Raw genomic sequence first — 13935 nt, 5'->3', positions numbered from 1 at the left:
GCCACGAAGGCCCTTGGAGGAGTGGAAGGTAAAGGCTTCCACCATTGTTAACCTCGGCACGTGGTGGGGTAGAGTGGTTAGCTCTACGCCCGGCTGCCTTTTGCCCCCAGGAATTAACCTGGTACTCATTTTTGGTGTAGGCTGAGTGAATCTCAGGGCCATATGCACCTCCGGAAGTGAAAATCTCGTTTCTTAAATTTTACGACGTCCTTCCGGGCGAACCGAGCACGCCTTTACCGCCTCGGCCAGGCAGCCCCTTACGGCACGCAGAACTTTGAAATTTTTAACATAACTTAGACGTATTCTTAGATGATTTTTTTTTTTTTTTGGCAGGTAAGGAACAGTTTTCACAATGACATGACCAATATAGGATATCTGAAGGCAAATCAAACAATTATTTTCTCTAAATCTACCGTAGACATGATCTGGAGAAGTTCCTATGTAGTGGAAAAGGCGTACAAGGTGAGAAAGATGCGAAAATAACGGTAAATAAATAAATAAATAAATAAATAAATAAATAAATAAATAAATAAATAATGATATTCGTAACGCATCACATAAAAGAACGTTTAGAGGGATAACAATAGAAAAAAATACCAAGACGTGAACGGTGCAAAACAGATCAAATAATAATAATAATAATAATAATAATAATAATAATAATAATAATAATAATAATAATAATAATAATAATAATAATAATAAAGCCACCTCTGTGGTGTAGTGGTTAGCGTGATTAGCTGCCACCCCAGGAGGTCCGGGTTCGATTCCCGGCTCTGCCACGAAATTTGAAAAGTGGTACGAGGGCTGGAACGGGGTCCACTCAGCCTCGGGAGGTCAACTGAGTAGAGGTGGGTTCGATTCCCACCTCAGCCATCCTCGAAGTGGTTTTCCGTGGTTTCCCACTTCACCTCCAGGCGAATGCCGGGATGGTACCTAACTTAAGGCCACGGCCGCTTCCTTCCCTCATCCTTGCCTACCCCTTCCAATCTTCCCATCCCCCCACAAGGCCCCTGTTCAGCGTAGCCCGACCAAGAGTCTGAAACTCCAGGACACTGCCCTTGAGGCGGTAGAGGTGGGATCCCTCGCTGAGTCCGAGGGAAAAGCCGAACCTGGAGGGTTAAGAAGATGATGATGATGATGATGATAATAATAATAATAATAATAATAATAATAATAATAATAATAATAATAATAATAATAATAATATCACACCAGATCGACAGAGAACTGCTGAACAAAAACCAAGATCAGTACATGAAGAACCTGACAGTGGAGAGTAAATGGGAAAACTTAAAGGATAAGGTTAGAGAAGAATCCAAACGATTGGCCACTAATAACAAGAGAAGGAAGCATGAGTGGTGGACAGAAGAATGTGAAGAGGCGGTAGAATACAGGAGGAAGATGTGGGTAAGGTGGCAGACTACCAAGAAGGAAGATGACCTGTCAACTTTCGAGACAGCGAGAAAGATGGCTGCCAAGACGATCAGGAATGCCAGAAGGAAAAGGTGGAATGATAGGCTGGAAGAAGCTGATCATGCGTTTAAGAAAAACAAATCACGATCCTTCTTTAAGGAGATGAAGAGCAGGATAAAGGGTTATGAGGCGAGAGAACCTTTTGTGAAAGGACAAGATGGCGAGTTGAAAATAGGAGAAAAAGATGTATGCGAGGAAATGGCAAGATATTTCAAAGATCTACTGAACACAGAAGCACCCACAGGGAGCATTACTCTACAGTATAGCAGAGACATCAACCAAGGACGAGCACCCACCAAAACAGAAGTTGTGAAGGCAATCAAGGATCTCAAGAACAACAAAGCGGCAGGTAATGATGGTATATGCGCCGAGGAGATCAAATGGGGTGGTCCTGCAATGGAAGAAAGCATGTAAAGAATAATAATGGACATCTGGATAAATAAGAAGATACCTAGCGACTGGAAATAAGCCATAATTATACCAGTACATAAGAAAGGAGACAAAAGAATACTGGATAAATACAGAGGTATCTCACTGCTAAATATTGGGTACAAGATACTCTCGAGATTATTGCTGAACAGAGTGGAAGCACAGCTTGAATCGACCATAGGAGAATACCAGGGTGGTGTCCGGAAAGGGAGAAACTGCGTAGAACAGATCTTTGGACTAAAGAGAATCATAGAACACAGACACAGGAAAGGAAAAGACACAATAGTTACATTTGTAGACTTCGCAAAAGCCTACGATTCAATAGACAGGAACACACTACTGAACATCCTACGCGACAGAGGATTGGATTCTACGACACATGGATTGGTGGGGGAAACATTGAAGGATACAACTGCTAGAGTAAGATACCGGAGTATGTTGTCAGACAGCTTTGAAATTAAGACAGGAGTCCGACAAGGGGATGGGCTGTCGCCAATATTATTTAACCTAGTTTTGGATGAAGTGGTGAAGCAGTGGAGACAGTTGAATAGAACCGTGGGAACCTGTATATAAGATCAAAAACAATGTCATAGTGGATTGCCTTGCCTTCGCAGATGATATGGTGTTGTTACATGAGAAGGAAGAAGAAGCAAAGTTGGCACTAGCAAATCTAGCAGAAACTGCAGCAAAGGTTGGTCTGAAAATAGCCTACAACAAGACGAAGGTACTGAATACGAAGACCGATTGGAATGTAAAAGGCCAAGTGGTAGAGAGAGTCGACAGCTTCCGGTACCTAGGTGAGAACATCACGGGTAAAGTACAAAGCAACAAAAGTACCACAGACAGAGCTCAACTACTGCTGAAACTACGATATGCAGCCATGACTACATATGGAAAGAAGAACCTCTCGAGGAACGCCAAACTGCGACACTACATGATAACCATCAGGAATGCTGCATTATATGCAACTGAAACGCTGACATTAGGCAAGAGAGCTTGCATAAAATTGGAGAAGGAGGAAAGAAGAATCTTGAGACATATATGGGGCACCAAAAAGCAAGGTGAAATTTGGGTACACAGATCAAGGCAGGAACTATATGCGAGTATAGAACCAGTCTCGAGTGTGATAAGAAAGAGAAGGTTAGGATTTGTTGGACATCTCATGAGGATGGATGACAGTAGGCTGACGAAGAAGATATGGAATGCAACCTGCTTAACTGGAAATAAGTGGATGAAGGAGGTCAGAGAAGATTGGGAGACTATTGGCATAAAGGAAAAATATCCACTGATGACAGTACAGGATAGGTCCAAATACAAAAAGCTCGTGGAAGGTCACAGATGGACAGACACCAGGATCCAGATTCCGATCACGGAAGTCGAGAGAAAGAGGAGTGAGAGAATGAAGAGGTATTGGGAAGAAAGAAGACGTACCGAACAAGTCACTCGTGATCCTCAGGGGTCGTAACGAACGTAATAATGATAAATAATAATAATAATAATAATCATAATAATAATAATAATAATAATAATAATAATAATAATAATAATAATAATAATAATAATAATAATGAAAATGAAAATGAAAATGAAAACCTATAACCTGTTTTCCAGTCACTGACCGGGTCAGGGATGTAATGAATGTACAATATATAGGCTATTAGTACGATGGGGTCGCCACTCCCAAAGTGATTTATTAATGACTGATAGATGCTATGAAATGAGAATGGAGAGTGTTGCTGGAATGAAAGATGACAGGGAAAACCGGAGTACCCGGAGAAAAACCTGTCCCGCCTCCGCTTTGTTCAGCACAAATCTCGCATGGAGTGTTCGGGATTTGAACCACGGTATCCAGCGGTGAGAGGCCGACGCGCTGCCGTCTGAGACACGGAGGTTACAATAATAATTCAATAATACCGTACAGATGGGCACTTGATGACTGAGTAACCAGCTTAACGGCTTTCAGCTCTGTGTCGAGCTGATTACCTCAGACAGTAAAAGCGATATTTCAATGTGGCCGGGCACGAAGCCCAAGGAGTTAGATTTACTGGCACGAAAAATAACTGTGCGGAACAAAATTAAGCCACCTCAGCGTCTAAGAAAACTTTAAAAGTAATTATTGGTACATAAAGTAAATCTTCTTCTTATTCTTTTTCTACCGCTTTTCCCACACCTGTCGGGGTCGCGGGTGCAAACTGTGTCGCACACAATATATATATATATATATATATATATGTGGCACTGTTTTACGGCCGGATGCCCTTCCTGACGCCAACCCTATATGGAGGGATGTAATCACTATTGTGTGTTTCTGTGGTGGTTGGTAATGTAGTGTGTCGTCTGAATATGAAGAGGAAAGTGTTGGGACAAACACCCAGTCCCCGGGCCAGAAGAATTAATCGGAAGCGATAAAAATCGCCGACCCGGCCGGGAATCGAACCCGGGACGAATGAGTCGGACTGGTACATAAAATCAATAATAGTATTATTTAGTTCGTAGGGTTCTCGTTCATATCTTCGAAACACACATCACAGCACACTGCCAACTACTGCAGAAACACGCAATTATTCAATACATTCTTCTATAGCTGAGACGGGCAAGGCATACCCATCGGCATTCAAAGAGTTCGGCAAACGTTTGATCTCCCGGCCACTTGTTTGCCCAGTAGGGGGTGATTTATGACGGTAGTGGGCTTTAAAACGGAAGTCCTCATTCCCCAACAGAAATCCTCGCAGCTTTGTTGTCAACGCACCTCAAATTAAGTAGACGCCAGTCTAATTTCTCAGTTCAGACAATTCGCAAGTGCTTTGTTTGCTGTTTGAAAGTCTTGTGATATTTGTGAAGTGTATTGCTTTTCACTTAGCTTCATGTAATAATGTGGAAGCCGTAGGAATCAAACCTGGAAATTAACGCACCAGAATATCCTGAATTAAATCTGCCAGAGCACATAAACGATCCTCAACCGAGCATCAGTAGAACTGATACTTGGCCAAATAGTACTGGTTCGGTGCCCATGGGCGATACTCAACCAAATAGTAGTTCTGCGAAGAAAAGAAAGGAGGCTAAAACTTTAAGTACGTGATGCATACAAATATGTTACGAAGAACAACGTAGGCAAGGTTTATTATTATTATTATTATTATTATTATTATTATTATTATTATTATTATTATTATTATTATTATTATTATTATTATTATTATTATGTCCGACTCGTTGACTGAATGGTCAGCGTACTGGTCTTCGGTTCAGAGGGTCCCGGTTCGATTCCCGGCCGGGTCGAGGATTTTAACCTTCATTGGTTGATTCCAATTGCCCGGGGGCTGGGTATTTGTGCTGTCCCCAACATCCCTGCATCTCACACACCACACATAACACTATCCTCCACCACATTAACACGCAGTTACCTACACATGGCAGATGCCGCCCACCCTCATCGGAGGGTCTGCCTTACAAAGGCTGCACTCGGCTAGAAATAGCCACACGAAATTATTATTATTATTTATTATTATTATTATTATTATTATTATTATTATTATTATTATTATTATTATTATCTTCCCAGTCCATAATTCGTGATTTTACTTTTCCTTTCTTTACTGAAGGCGAGACACTGATATTAGCTGCATAAAAGTAAAATTTTAATAGGTTTATTTTGATATGAGTCCAAGCATAGTGCATAGTCCTTAGGGAGACCTGCTATTTGTATTTAAAGTAGCTCATAGCGAACATTTACGACTATTTGAAAGTTCCTTGTCGAGTTTAGTTGTCAGTTCCACCTGTTTTCATTTACTTATTTCTTTCTTTCATTCTTCCTTCTAACATCTGCGACCACTGCATGGGTTATGCACGAAACAAAATATTCTGCAATATTGGTTTGTGCTGTGGTTCATGATCGGATTTTTATATTTATATTTGTCTTAAGAATAAATTAAATGCTAACTTGTTTAACCTCTTAACATGAAAGCCCGAGTATACTCGGGAATGTCGCTCATTGGTCGGTACCTAATTTAAAAGCCCGAATATACTCGTTTCTTATTGTTTCTCAATATTTCCGCCAGATGTTTACGAAATTATTACTTTAGGGTCCTATTTTTGCCAACAGATGTCTCTGACTCAACCGTAGTGGATGTCGGTGACTCAGGCAGTTCATTTTTGCGGCTTTCCAGCGATGTAGCATTGTGTGTTGATCCTTGTTTTAGGGCATTTCACACAGCCACAAACATATGAACAGTATTGAGTGTCATGTTGTATTACTTGCCATCTGTTTAGTGCTGTGTTATTTATTTTAGAACCCGTAAAAAGTATCACGAGTATACTTGGGATTTTAAAACAAGAACTTTTCGGTGGCTTATATTTCATTGTTAAGCTCGAAAAATGTATTTTTACTGTTACCACTGTCATTAGTTTTCAATAAATAGCCCATTTTAACAATAAAAAATTAGGTAAAAAAAGATCACAATTTTGTAAATAATTGGTATGTTAAGAGGTTAAATAATCGACAATATGACAACACTGCTCTTGACAGCACTCACTTGCCTTTTAAACGACGCGCGCCCCTTGCGTCCAGAGGAAAGAAACCGACTGAAAAGAAACCGACTGACAACACTAGGATGGGCCAACTGACAACCCTTATTATCACTAGGGCGGGCCAAGTTTTGTGATCAGAAGGTGCCGCATGGGAATACGTTAAGCGTCAGGAGTTTACACAGGGTTGGGGTCATGAAGGCCATTCGGTCCTAAAACCGGAGCAAGTCCATTCCCTAGGTCTCACAAACCTAACAACGTTGGGGTCAAATCAGAGCAACAGTTGGGTATATCATGCATGTATTCTATATTATGTGTTCAAGGAAGTATGAAAATTAAAGGTTTGGCTAGGTTTCGCAAGCCAAATACTGTCGGGAACGGAAGACTACAAACTAAGTGAGGTCAGATAGAAAGTTGAAAGTGCTGAAGTTGCTAGAAGTACGTGGAAGCATTGTCATACATGGTCCGCGGTCTCAAGTTTACAGCCTAGGGTTATCTCTTTTAGTAGTCTCTTACGTTAGGTAGGGGTACTGTAGGCATATCTTACGTCCCAAAACCAATGGACGTAACTTCTATTTATTGCGCAGGTACACTCAGAAGGCAACAACAATTACAAACATAAGTAACGAAAAATATTAGACCTAAGAAACTATAGCAAGAAGAAAATTCACAAATTATAGCACAATTTAAAAGGCAGTTGTATCTTTCTCTGCACATGTTAATTTCTCATTGAACCAGTTAGGGATAGCATTTCACCGATCAAGCATGACTGTGTCAAAGAACAATTCTTCCTCCAAGAAATGAAGCTATCAACGACATCAACAAGCAACATTTACAAGAGTTGTGTGGTGTTCTACAAATTTACACGTCTATCAAAACGACACGCAATAAATATATGGGGCTGTCAACTACACGTCAGAGCTTTGGAATAACTTTGAGTCATCTGGAGTACCCTGGAATATCTTGGTGCGGACGATAGTGGCACCTATTGTCCTTCTCAGGAATATGAATCCTCCTTCCCTCTGTAACGGAACACGATTCTCAAGAAACTTATGCCCAATATTATTGGAGTCAACATAAAGATTGGACATGCCGCGGGAGAAGTAGTATTCATTCCTTCGGATATACCGTTTCAATTTTGACGTACGCAATTCCCCGTGTGTTTGAGTTTTGTCATGTTCATCAAAAAGAGACAAGGACAACAAGTTGTAGGACTCCATGTTCGAAAACGGTGATTCTCCCATTGTCAACTGCACAAAAATAAAATAATGTATTTCAAGCAATTTATGTAAAAACGATGTGTGTTAATAAATATATTTACTTCCTATTTTGCTTTAAAATAAATAGTTTAAAAACATCTAACAGTTGAATTAATAAAAGCAGGCGAAGCTGCGGGTTCGTGCTAGATTTAAAAATATGATTTTGTCTGTAAACTATGAATTCCTAACTAATACGCAGTGGTACGTATAGAGATGACTGTGGAAGTAAGGATAAATTTAAGGAACTTACTAGGAAACTGAATCTGGCAAAGAAGTCAGCTAAGGATAACATAATGGCAAGCATAATTGGCAGTCACACAAATTTTAGTGAAAAGTGGAAGCGTATGTATAGGTACTGTAAGCAAATACAGTAGAGACAATACGCGACACTTCCGGATTTAGCCTGGTTAAAATGGGAGACAGGTCGCAAGTGGCGCTCCTAGTGGCTTGATCTGAAAATTCGCGCTAAACTCAAATATTAATGGATATGTATATATGGAAATGGATAAATAAATAAATTACGTCTAGAAGGAAAGTGTTACTAAGATATTAACTTCAAAATTACTAAAGCAATTCTGGATAAATGAATGAAGAATTATTTAACAGGTTATTATTTAAAGACTGAAATTAGACATATAATCAAGATGTGACATGGACTACTGTAAAAGGGCTTGATCTTTCATTTATGCATTAATTTTTTAGCTTTAGAATTCCTCCCTGAACGTTCACGGCTAGATTTTTCTTTTTTTCTCATTTAAAAGCGTTGTATCATCATATTAAAACACATGTCAACAAAAATATCGGCACATTCCTTACACACATGATTCAATGAATTTACATGTAAGAGCAGGACAATTTCCCTTTTAACTTGAAGCCTACTAACAGAAAGAAAATCTATAAATTTAGCCTCAAAAACATTCAAACTCTCCCTATAAGCAATACTTGCCATAATGCCATTACATTAGGGCAAAGCAAATATGCATCATCATATTGTTTCAACAAAATAGGTACATTTCTTAAATCACCCATATTTTCTTCAGTGATTGACAACGCATTACGGCATTCCAACTGGGGTAACTTGGAACACAACCAGCCACACTCATATGCATATGTATTTTCCTGAATTAAATCAAACCCACAGATCACACCTACAACAACACATCGGTACTGAAGGTTAACTGCTGCACTATATGCCACAATAAAACATACGTATTATATTTTAAGCCAGTTAAAATATGGGTCAAGCAGGTCAGAAGATTATGAAGTACTATAAAAATCTCTTTGTCACTGTGTTTCAACAAAATACAATATTACTTACATTTTCTTGTCATGAGGGAAACGGAAGAAAGACCGCGCATTCTTCTCTACTTCATAGTTACAGCAGCCAAACACAGCACATATATACCTTTCCCCTCATGTTGAGAAGAGATATCAAGGAATGACACGCTACTATTTAATTATGTCAACTCACTGGAAACGCCTAAATAACACCAAAAATTTCACACACAAATACACGTGCTCTTATGAAAAAACCAGTAGTTCTCAGGTCAGTCCGCTAGAGAGAGCTCTAATAGCTGTCCCTCGATATCTCGCAGAGTGTCGCGTATTGTCTCTAATGCATTTGCTTTAAGGCAGAAACAGGTTCCAAGAAGGACATTTCGGGGATCATTTAATGAACAAGGGGAGTGTCTATGTGAGGATCTTCAAAAGGCAGAAGTATTCAGTCAGCAGTATGTAAAGATTGTTGGTTACAAGGATAATGTCCACATAGAGGAGGTGACTAATGCTAAAGAAATATTAAAAATTACATAGGACAACAATGATATTTACAATAAGATACAAAGTTAAAAACTAGAAAAGCGGCTGAAATTGATAAGATTTCTGGGGATATACTAAAGCCAATAGTTTGGGATATAGTACCATAAATGAAGTACTTATTTGATTATTGCTTGCATGAAGGAGTTATACCAAATGAATGGAGAGTTGGTATAGTAGCCCCTGTGTATAAAGGAAAGGGTGATAGACATACAGCTGAAAATTACAGGCCAGTAAGCTTGACATGAGTTGCATGTAAGCTTTGGGAAGCCATTCTTTCTGATTATATTAGACATGTTCGCGAAATAAATAACGGGTTCGATAAAAGGCAGTTCGCGTTTAGAAAAGGTTATTCCACTGGAGCTCAACTTGTAGGATTCCAGCAAGATATAGCAGATATATTGGATTCAGGAGGTCAAATGGACTGTATTGCGATTCACCTGTCTAAAGTATTTGATATGGTGGATCATGGGAGGCTACTGGCAAAAATGAATGCAATTGGACTAGACAAAAGGGTGACTGATTTGGTTGCTATGTTTCTTTAAAATACTGTAGATCTCAGAGAATTAAAGTAGGCGAAGCGTTATCTGACCCTGTAATAATTAAGGGGGGAATTCCTCAAGGCATTATTATTGGACCTATATGTTTCCTTATATATATAAACGGTATGAGTAAAGAAGTGGAATCAGAGATAAGGCAGATGATGTTATTCTGTGTCGAGTAATAAATAAGTTACAAGATTGTGAGCAACTGCAACATGACTTCGATAATGTTGTGAGATGGACAGCAAGCGTTGGTATGATGATAAACGGGTTTAAAAGTCGGGTTGTGAGTTTCACAAATAGGAAAAGTCCTCTCACTTTCAACTAATGTGTTGATGGGGTGAAAGTTGCTTATGGGGATCACTGTAAGTATCTAGGTGTTAATATAAGGAAAGATCTTCATTGGGGTAATCACATAAATGGGATTGTAAATAATGGGTGAAGATCTCTGCACATGGTTATGAGGGTGTTTAGGGGTTGTAGTAAGGATGTAAAGGAGAGGGCATGTAAGTCTCTGGTAAGACTCCAACCAGAATATGGTTCCAATGTGTGGGATCCTCACCAGGATTGCTTTATTCAAGATATAGGAAAAATCCAAAGAAAAGCAGCTCGATTTATTCTGGGTGATTTCCGACAAAAGAGTAGCGTTACAAAAATGTTGCAAAATTTGGGCTGGGAAGACTTGGGAGAAAGAAGACGAGCTGCTCGACTAAGTGGTATGTTCCGAGCTGTAAACGAAGAGTTTCAATGGTGTCTTTAAAAGTAGAAAAATTCACAGTATGAAGATAAAATTGGAATTCAAAATGACAAACTAGGGCAAATATTCTTTTATAGGAAGGGGAGTTAGGGATTGGAATAACTTACCAAGGGAGATGTTCAATAAATATCCATTTTTTTTAATAATTTAAGAAAATGTTAGTAAAACAACAGTTAGGGAATCTGCCACCTGGGCGACTGTCCTAAATTCAGATCAGTATTGTTTGATTGATTGATTGATTGATTGATTGATTGATTGATTGATTGATTGATTGATTGATTGATTGATTGATTGATTGATTGATTGATTGATTGATTGATTGATTGATTGATTGATTGATTGATTGATTGATTGATTGATTGAAGGTATCAACAAAGGAAAAGTGGGGAAGGTTATGACCTAGAACGAGGACCTGTTAGGCCTCGTGAAAAGTCTAATACCTTCATGGATGCAGGCCAACAAGAGCTGATCTAGGGAATTCCGGTAGCAAAGATGAAAGAGGGGAACCTGGCACAGGTGGAACCACTCAGCTAGGAAAACCCGTACTGTACCATCCGTATTTCTTCAAGTTGAAAGTCCGTTAGAAATCACAGTTTTTAGTCGCCTTTTATGACAGTGGGTCGTTAGGGGTATTTGCACCATCCTTGCACTTTGTGGTCGATTACAATAAAGCAATGTTTTCTTTGATAACACATACATATCTCCCACAAAAATTAGTTGTCTGACATTGCCAATGATCTCTTCAAACCCTTCATGGATTAATAAAATTAAATCACTTTCCGAATTTCTAACATTTCTATCATCACCTATGTGTTTCCAGCTCGTATCTTTCAAGCAAAAATCGCTGCTGAAATATGTGCACAAACTTGTTTTAAGCCGTGTACACATTTTAACGGAATTGTTTCAAGAAATACACTGACTGACAGAGCAAATGCAACACCAAGAAGGAGTGGTCAGAACTTTATGCCAATTGCAGGGTAGACTGACGTCACTGAGGTATGCTCATGATGTGAAATGCGCCGCTGTGCTGCGCACGTAGCGAACGATAAATGGGACACGGCGTTGGCGAATGGCCCACTTCGTACCGTGATTTCTCAGCCGACAGTCATTGTAGAACGTGTTGTCGTGTGCCACAGGACACGTGTATAGCTAAGAATGCCAGGCCGCCGTCAACGGAGGCATTTCCAGCAGACAGACGACTTTACGAGGGGTATAGTGATCGGGCTGAGAAGGGCAGGTTGGTCGCTTCGTCAAATCGCAGCCGATACCCATAGGGATGTGTCCACGGTGCAGCGCCTGTGGCGAAGATGGTTGGCGCAGGGACATGTGGCACGTGCGAGGGGTCCAGGCGCAGCCCGAGTGACGTCAGCACGCGAGGATCGGCGCATCCGCCGCCAAGCGGTGGCAGCCCCGCACGCCACGTCAACCGCCATTCTTCAGCATGTGCAAGACACCCTGGCTGTTCCAATATCGACCAGAACAATTTCCCGTCGATTGGTTGAAGGAGGCCTGCACTCCCGGCGTCCGCTCAGAAGACTACCATTGACTCCACAGCATAGACATGCACGCCTGGCATGGTGCCGGGCTAGAGCGACTTGGATGAGGGAATGGCGGAACGTCGTGTTCTCCGATGAGTCACGCTTCTGTTCTGTCAGTGATAGTCACCGCAGACGAGTGTGGCGTCGGCGTGGAGAAAGGTCAAATCCGGCAGTAACTGTGGAGCGCCCTACCGCTAGACAACGTGGCATCATGGTTTGGGGCGCTATTGCGTATGATTCCACGTCACCTCTAGTGCGTATTCAAGGCACGTTAAATGCCCACCGCTACGTACAGCATGTGCTGCGGCCGGTGGCACTCCCGTACTTTCAGGGGCTGCCCAATGCTCTGTTTCAGCAGGATAATGCCCGCCCACACACTGCTCGCATCTCCCAACAGGCTCTACGAGGTGTACAGATGCTTCTGTGGCCAGCGTACTCTCCGGATCTCTCACCAATCGAACACGTGTGGGATCTCATTGGACGCCGTTTGCAATCTCTGCCCCAGCCTCGTACGGACGACCAACTGTGGCAAATGGTTGACAGAGAATGGAGAACCATCCCTCAGGACACCATCCGCACTCTTATTGACTCTGTACCTCGACGTGTTTCTGCGTGCATCGCCGCTCGCGGTGGTCCTACATCCTACTGAGTCGATGCCGTGCGCATTGTGTAACCTGCATATCGGTTTGAAATAAACATCAATTATTCGTTCGTGCCGTCTTTGTTTTTTTCCCAACTTTCATCCCTTTCGAACCACTCCTTCTTGGTGTTGCATTTGCTCTGTCAGTCAGTGTATAATACTGTACATTTTCTTCACCAACAGAGTCTGATTTTGCATCAAGAGTCATAAACAGGCTGCTCAGTGAGATGAATCTTAAAATAACACGAAATAAAATGTAATTTCTTAACTTGTAAGACAATCGGTTTTCTTTGTACTTGAGCCAGAGTATCCATAACATTTTCAAGAAATCAGACAGCCCAGTCGTTGGTCTTTGCCATAAGACCTATCTTTAGTCTGTGCAACATAAAGCAAATTGCAAAAAAGAATTCCCTAGGAAGCTCTGCACAATACTTTTACTGTTTTCTGCATGGCAGTTGTCATGTACAGAATCCGAGCCAAATCAACAAATTCTTGGGGCTCTGGCAAGAAGAGAAATGTAAGAATGAATATGGAATTTTCACGACCGCATTGTAATCTAAATGGCAGTAGTGCCAGAGCTGTAGATTAGAACCTTTCCAACAGAACAAAGATGACCTAGGCCACCATAGCTTACTTGGTAGAACAGCCGACGCGAAATCGGGAGGGTTTGAGTTCGGATCCCACTGGTGTCCGGTTGGCCATTTTTGTCCTGTATGTAACATCTTTTCAACTCGTACTACATGTACGTAACACGACCTAATAGGTTTAAAGTCGATTTCGATTAGAAATGAAGGATTTCCTATCACATTTCTCTAATGTTCATTAATAATAATAGCCATGGTATAGGCCTCTTGGGGTTACGCCGTATCAAGAAAATAAGGTGAAATTATTTACGTTTTGCAGAGAACATGTTGAAATCTTCCTCGTGAACAGTCGAGATTTTCTTCTGAAGACG

This window comes from Anabrus simplex, chromosome 5 (genome assembly GCF_040414725.1).
Source record: "Anabrus simplex isolate iqAnaSimp1 chromosome 5, ASM4041472v1, whole genome shotgun sequence".
NCBI classification, from domain to species: Eukaryota; Metazoa; Arthropoda; class Insecta; order Orthoptera; family Tettigoniidae; genus Anabrus; species Anabrus simplex.
This window is presented reverse-complemented; position numbering follows the sequence as displayed.